The sequence below is a fragment of the Oncorhynchus clarkii genome, chromosome 21 (assembly GCF_045791955.1).
Source record: "Oncorhynchus clarkii lewisi isolate Uvic-CL-2024 chromosome 21, UVic_Ocla_1.0, whole genome shotgun sequence".
Taxonomy (NCBI): domain Eukaryota; kingdom Metazoa; phylum Chordata; class Actinopteri; order Salmoniformes; family Salmonidae; genus Oncorhynchus; species Oncorhynchus clarkii.
Genome location: NC_092167.1, coordinates 9,563,826 through 9,571,804, shown reverse-complemented (window position 1 = coordinate 9,571,804; position 7,979 = coordinate 9,563,826).

Below are 7,979 nucleotides of genomic sequence, written 5' to 3'. Positions count from 1 at the left end.
TCACATGTGCTCAGTGTGAACCTGCTTTCATCTGTGAAGAGCACAGGGCGCCAGTGGCGAATTTGCCAATCTTGGTGTTCTCTGGCAAATGCCAAATGTCCTGCACGGTGTTGGGCTGTAAGCTCAACCCCTACCTGTGGACATCGGGCCCTCATACCACCCTCATGGAGTCTGTTTCTGACCGTTTGAGCAGACACATGCACATTTGTGGCCTGCTGGAGGTCATTTTGCAGGGCTCTGGCAGTGCTCCTCCTTCTCCTCCTTGCACAAAGGCGGAGGTAGCGGTCCTGCTGCTGGGTTTTTGCCCTCCTACGGCCTCCTCCATGTCTCCTGATGTACTGGCCTGTCTCCTGGTAGCGCCTCCATGCTTTGGACACTACGCTGACAGACACAGCAAACCTTCTTGCCACAGCTCGCATTGATGTGCCATCCTGGATGAGCTGCACTACCTGAGCCACTTGTGTGGGTTGTAGACTCCGTCTCATGCTACCACTAGAGTGAAAGCACCGCCAGCATTCAAAAGTGACCAAAACATCAGCCAGGAAGCATAGGAACTGAGAAGTGGTCTGTGGTCACCACCTGCAGAACCACTCCTTTATTGGGGGTGTCTTGCTAATTGCTTATAATTTCCACCTGTTGTCTATTCCATTTGCACAACAGCATGTGAAATGTATTGTCAATCAGTGTTGCTTCCTAAGTGGACAGTTTGATTTCACAGAAGTGTGGTTGACTTAGAGTTACATTGTGTTGTTTAAGTGTTCCCTTTTTTTTTTGAGCAGTGTATAATATATATATACATAAACTACCGTTCAAAAGTTTGGGGTCACTTAGAAATGTTCTTGTTTTCCATGAAAACATACATGAAATTAGTTGCAAAATGAATAGGAAATATAGTCAAGACGGTGACAAGGTTATAAATAATGATTTTTAATTGAAATAATAATTGTGTCCTTCTTTTGTCAAAGAATCCTCCATTTGCAGCAATTACAGCCTTGAAGACATTTGCTATTCTAGTTGTCAATTTGTTGAGGTAATCTGAAGAGATTTCACCCCATGCTTCCTGAAGCACCTCCTACAAGTTGGATTGGCTTGATGGGCACTTCTTACATACCATATGGTCAAGCTGCTCCCACAACAGCTCAATAGGGTTGAGATCCGGTGACTGTGCTGGCCACTTCATTATAGACAGAATACCAGCTGACTGCTTCTTCCCTAAATAGTTATTGCATAGTTTGGAGCTGTGCTTTGGGTCATTGTCCTGTTTCAGAAGGAAATTGGCTCCAATTAAGCGCCGTCCACAGGGTATGGCATGGCGTTGCAAAATGGAGTGATAGCCTTCCTTCTTCAAGATCCCTTTACCCTGTACAAATCTCCCACTTTACCACCACCAAAGCACCCCCAGACCATCACATTGCCTCCACCATGCTTGACAGATGGCATTAAGCACTCCTCCAGGATCTTTTAATTTTTTCTGCGTCTCAAGAATGTTCTTCTTTGTGATCCGAACACCTCAAACTTAGATTCATCTGTCCATAACATTTTGTTCCAATTTTCATCTCTCCAGTGTCTGTGTTATTTTGCCCAGCTTTTCTTTTTATTGGCCAGTCTGAGATAGGTATTTTTCTTTGCCACTCTGCCTAGAAGGCCAGCATCCCAGAGTCGCCTCTTCACTGTTGACGTTGAGACTGGTGTTTTGCGGGTACTATTTAATGAAGCTGCCAGTTGAGGACTTGTGAGGCGTCTGTTTCTCAAACTAGACACTCTAATGTACTTGTCCTCTTGCTCAGTTGTGCACCGGGGCCTCCCACTCCTCTTTCTATTCTGGTTAGGGCCAGTTTGAGCTGTTCTGTGATGGGAGTAGTACACAGCATTGTACGAGATCTTCAGTTTCTTGACAATTTCTCGCATGGAATAGCCTTCATTTCTCAGAACAAGAATAGACTGATGAGTTTCAGAAGAAAGTTATTTGTTTCTGGACATTTTGAGCCTGTAATCGAACCCACAAATGCTGATGATCCAGATACTCAACTAGTCTAAAGAAGGCCAGTTTTATTGCTTCTTTAATCAATACAACAGTTTTGAGTTGTGCTAACATAACTGCAAAAGGGGTTTCTAATGATCAATTAGCCTTTTAAAATGATAAACTTGGATTAGCTAACACAACGTGCCATTGGAACACAGGAGTGATGGTTACTGATAACGGGCCTCTGTACGCCCATGTAGATATTCCATTAAAAAATCAGCCGTTTCCAGCTATAATAGTAATTTACAACATTAACAATGTCTACAGTCGTGCTAAAAGTTTTGAGAATGACACAAATATTAATTTCCACAAATTTCCACAATTTGCTGCTTCAGTGTCTTTAGATATTTTTGTCACATTTTACTATGGTATAGTGAAGTATAATTACAAGCATTTCATAAGTGTCAAAGGCTTTTATTGACAATTACATGAAGTTGATGCAAAGATCCAATATTTTCAGTGTTGACCCTGCAATTTGCCCTGGCATGTTGTCAATTAACTTCTGGGCCACATTATGACTGATGGCAGCCCATTCTTGCATAATCAATGCTTGGAGTTTGTCAGAATTTGTGGGTTTTTGTTTGTCCACCGCCTCTTGAGGATTGACCACAAGTTCTCAATGGGATTAAGGTCTGGGGAGTTTCCTGGCCATGGACCCAAAATATCGACGTTTTGTTCCCCGAGCCACTTACTTATCACTTTTGACTTATGGCAAGGTGCTCCATCATGCTGGAAAAGGCATTGTTCGTCACCAAACTGTTCCTGGATGGTTGGGAGAAGTTGCTCTCGGAAGATGTGTTGGTACCATTCTTTATTCATGGCTGTGTTCTTAGGCAAAATTGTGAGTGAGCCACTCCCTTGGCTGAGAAGTAACCCCACACATGAATGGTCTCAGGATGCTTTACTGTTGGCAAGACACAGGACTGATGGTAGCGCTCACCTTGTCTTCTCCGGACAAGCTTTTTTCCGGAAGTCCCAAACAATCGGAAAGGGGATTCATCAGAAAAAATAACTTTACCCCAGACCTCAGCAGTTCAATCCCTGTACCTTTTGCAGAATATCAGTCTGTCCCTGATGTTTTTCCTGGAGAGAAGTGGCTTCTTTGCTGCCCTTCTTGACACCAGGCCATCCTCCAAAAGTCTTTGCCTCACTGTGCGTGCAGATGCACTCACACCTGCCTGCTGTCATTCCTGAGCAAGCTCTGTACTGGTGGTGCCCCGACCCCGCAGCTGAATCAACTTTAGGAGACGGTCCTGGCGCTTGCTGGACTTTCTTGGGCACCCTGAAGCCTTCTTCACAACAATTGAACCGCTCTCCTTGAAGTTCTTTATGATCCGATAAATGGTTGATTTAGGTGCAATCTTACTGGCAGCAATATCCTTGCCTGTGAAGCCCTTTTTGTGCAAAGTAATGATGACGGCACGTGTTTCCTTGTAGGTAGCCATGTTTGACAGAGGAAGAACAATGATTCCAAGCACCACCCTCCTTTTAAAGCTTCCAGTCTGTTTTTCGAACTCAATCAGCATGGCAGAGTGATCTCCAGCCTTGTCCTCGCCAACACTCACACCTGTGTTAATGAGAGAATCACTGCCATGATGTCAGCTGGTCCTTTTGAGGCAGGGATGAAATGGAAATGTTTTGGGGGGATTCAGTTCATTTGCATGGCAAAGAGGGACTTTGCAATTAATTGCAATTCATCTGATCACTCTTCATAACATTCTGGAGTATATGCAAATTGCCATCATACAAACTGAGGCAGCAGACTTTGTGAAAATGTATATTTGTGTCATTCTCAAAACTTTTGGCCACGACTGTACACTGTATTTCTGATCAATTTTATTTGTAATTTTAATGGACAAAAAAAAAATGCTTTTCTTTCAAAAACAAGGACATTTCTAAGTGACCCCAAACTTTTGAACGGTATATATTTTTCTGTCACAATTTTAGTCCTATTTCACCTCCAATTCAAGCCACCAGGAGGCCTGAGTGTAACGCATATAGAACCTTACAATTGGGTGTTTAAACACTTGAGTTGAGGCACAGGCATTTTGGCATTGATTGCACTGTAAATTTGTTTCAGTTGGGTTGATTCAGACAGTCTGTTGTTTTACACTATGGAAGTTTGCAACATTATTATATGGTTATCAGGGTCATATTCATAAGGACATGCATACCATAGCAAATGTGGATGGATTGAATCTCATCCCTTTTAAGAAATGGCACTGGGTATTACATTTACATAACATTTGATTAGTTTAGCAGACAATCTTATTTGCAATTTACAGTTAGTGCACTCATCTTAAAGGGGTAATCTTCTACATCCATAGAAAATATGTAATTGCTAAATCAATATTGGGACTTTTAAATTAATGATATGTACCTATTGATTCTTGAAGAATATAATTTATACACTGAGTGTTCAAAACATAAGGAACACCTGCTCTTTCCATCACCTACATTGCCTTCAGAAAGTGTTCATAACCCTTCACTTATTCCACGTTGTTGTGTTAAATCCTGAATTCAAAATGGATTAAATATATTGTTTTTCTCACCCATCTACACACAATATCCCATAACTGGAAAACATGTTTTCAGAAATTGTAGAAAATTTGTTGAAAATTAAATTCAGGGGGCCTCCCGGGTGGCGCTGTGGTTAAGGGCGCTGTACTGCAGCGCCAGCTGTGCCATCAGAAACTCTGGGTTCGCGCCCAGGCTCCCAGGGCCGTGCGCAGTGCGCGCCAAGATTGCCAGGTGCACAGTGTTTTCTCCGACACATTGGTGCGGCTGGCTTCCGGGTTGGATGCGCGCTGTGTTAGGGTTGTGTATCGGACCTTCGTCTCTCTGGAGCCCGTACAGGAGTTGTAGCGATGAGACAAGATAGTAGCTAAAATTCAAAGAAAATGAAATTGAGATCTAATTTACATAAGTATTCTATTCACACCTCTAAGTCCCCCCTTGCAGAAGCATGTTTGGCAGCAATTACACCTGTAAGTCTTTCTGGTTAAGTCTCTTAATAAGAGCTTTCCACAACTGGATTGCGAAACATTATTATTTTCAAAATTCTTCAAGCTCTGTCAAAATGGTTGTTGATCATTGCTAGACAATGATTTTCAGGTAAAGCCATAGATTTTCAAGTAGATTTATGTCAAAACTTCTCAGCCACTCAGGAACATTCACCGTCTTCTTGGAAAGCAACTCCAGTTTAGATTGGGCCTTGTGTTCTAGGTGATTGTCCTGCTGAAAGGTGCATTCATCTCCCAGTGTCTCTTGTGGAAAGCAGACTGAACCAGGATTTCCTCTAGGATTTTGCCTGTGTTTAGCTCCATTAGTTTTTAATCCTGAAAAACTCCCCCACCCGTAAGGATTACAAGCGTACCCATAACTATGCTTGAAAATATGAATGGTGGTACTCAGTAATGTGTGACACTTTGTATTCAGGACAAAAATGTAATTGCTTTGCCAGATTTCTTGCAGTACTTCTTTAGTGCCTTGTTGCAAAGAGGATGCAGGTTTAGGAATATTTTTATTCTGTGCAGGCTTCCTTCTTTTCACTGTAATTTAAGTTAGTATTGTGGAATAACTACAATGTTGTTGATCCATCCTCAGAGTTCTCCTTATCACAGCCATTAAACTGTAACTGTTTTAAAGTCACCATTGACCTCATGGTAAAATCCCTGAGTGGTTTCCTTCCTCTCTGACAACTGAGTAAGGAAGGCCTGTATCTTTGTGTATTGATACACCATCCAAAGTCAAAGGGATACGGAATATTTTTTATTCTGTACAGGTTTCCTTCTTTTCACTCTGTCATTTAGTATTGGGAGGGTGCTCTAGCCAACAAACAGCAGAGACCTGAGGACACCATTCCAACCTGGAACTGAGCCAGATACAAATTCAATTAGCACTAAGGTGTGAAGTAAAAGGCCTTTGGGCCCAACAAGAGGCTTTGAAGCGTCCTCTGAAGCCCCCTCCTGCTGTTCAAAGACCATTCACTGGCATTTTCTACAAGAAATCTGCCTCCAGAAATAAAAGCTTCTCCCCAGTGGGTGTGACATCTACTCCCGTTGCCTGCTGCACTGCTGCTTGGATTCCACCTGGCGATCTGTTCACCGTCTGCCCTGGCCTGTCTCCCCCTGTCTGGTACAGGTACCTCCATCACACTCACCCCTCTCTGTTCCCCATCTGCCCTGGCCTGTCTCTCCCTGTCTGGTACAGGTACCTCCATCACACTCACCCCTCTCTGTTCACCGTCTGCCCTGGCCTGTCTCTCCCTGTCTGGTACAGGTACCTCCACCACACTCACCCCTCTCTGTTCACCGTCTGCCCTGGCCTGTCTTATCCTGTCTGGTACAGGTACCTCCATCACACTCACCCCTCTCTGTTCACCGTCTGCCCTGGCCTGTCTCCCCCTGTCTGGTACAGGTACCTCCATCACACTCACCCCTCTCTGTTCACCGTCTGCCCTGGCCTGTCTCCCCCTGTCTGGTACAGGTACCTCCATCACACTACCCCCCTCTCTGTTCACCGTCTGCCCTGGCCTGTCTCCCCCTGTCTGGTACAGGTACCTCCGCCACACTCACCCCTCTCTGTTCACCGTCTGCCCTGGCCTGTCTCCCCCTGTCTGGTACAGGTACCTCCACCACACTCACCCCTCTCTGTTCTCCATCTGCCCTGGCCTGTCTCTCCCTGTCTGGTACAGGTACCTCCATCACACTCACCCCTCTCTGTTCACCCTCTGCCCTGGCCTGTCTCCCCCTGTCTGGTACAGGTACCTCCATCACACTCACCCCTCTCTGTTCACCGTCTGCCCTGGCCTGTCTCCCCCTGTCTGGTACAGGTACCTCCATCACACTCACCCCTCTCTGTTCACCGTCTGCCCTGGCCTGTCTCAACCTGTCTGGTACAGGTACCTCCATCACACTCACCCCTCTCTGTTCACCATCTGCCCTGGCCTGTCTCTCCCTGTCTGGTACAGGTACCTCCATCACACCCACCTCTCTCTGTTCACCGTCTGCATTGGCCTGTCTCCCCCTGTCTGGTACAGGTACCTCCACAACACTCACCCCTCTCTGTTCACCGTCTGCCCTGGTCTGTCTCCCACTGTCTGGTACAGGTACCTCCATCACACTCACCCCTCTCTGTTCCCCGTCTGCCCTGGCCTGTCTCCCCCTGTCTGGTACAGGTACAGTACCTTGGGAAAGTATTCGGCCCCCTTGAACTTTGCGACCTTTTGCCACATTTCAGGCTTCAAACATAAAGATATAAAATTGTATTTTTTTGTGAAGAATCAACAACAAGTGGGACACAATCATGAAGTGGAACGACATTTATTGGATATTTCAAACTTTTTTAACAAATCAAAACATTTAAAATTGGGCGTGTAAAATTATTCAGCCCCTTTACTTTCAGTGCAGCAAACTCTCTCCAGAAGTTCAGTGAGGATCTCTGAATGATCCAATGTTGACCTAAATGACTAATGATGATAAATACAATCCACCTGTGTGTAATCAAGTCTCTGTATAAATGCACCTGCACTGTGATAGTCTCAGAGGTCCGTTAAAAGCGCAGAGAGCATCATGAAGAACAAGGAACACACCAGGCAGGTCCGAGATACTGTTGTGAAGAAGTTTAAAGCCGGATTTGGATACAAAAAGATTTCCCAAGCTTTAAACATCCCAAGGAGCACTGTGCAAGCGATAATATTGAAATGGAAGGAGTATCAGACCACTGCAAATCTACCAAGACCCGGCCGTCCCTCTAAACTCTACAGCTGAGGTGGGAGACTCTGTCCATGGGACAACAATCAGTCGTATATTGCACAAATCTGGCCTTTATGGAAGAGTGGCAAGAAGAAAGCCATTTCTTAAAGATATCCATAAAAAGTGTCGTTTAAAGTTTGCCACAAGCCACCTGGGAGACACACCAAACATGTGGAAGAAGGTGCTCTGGTCAGATGAAA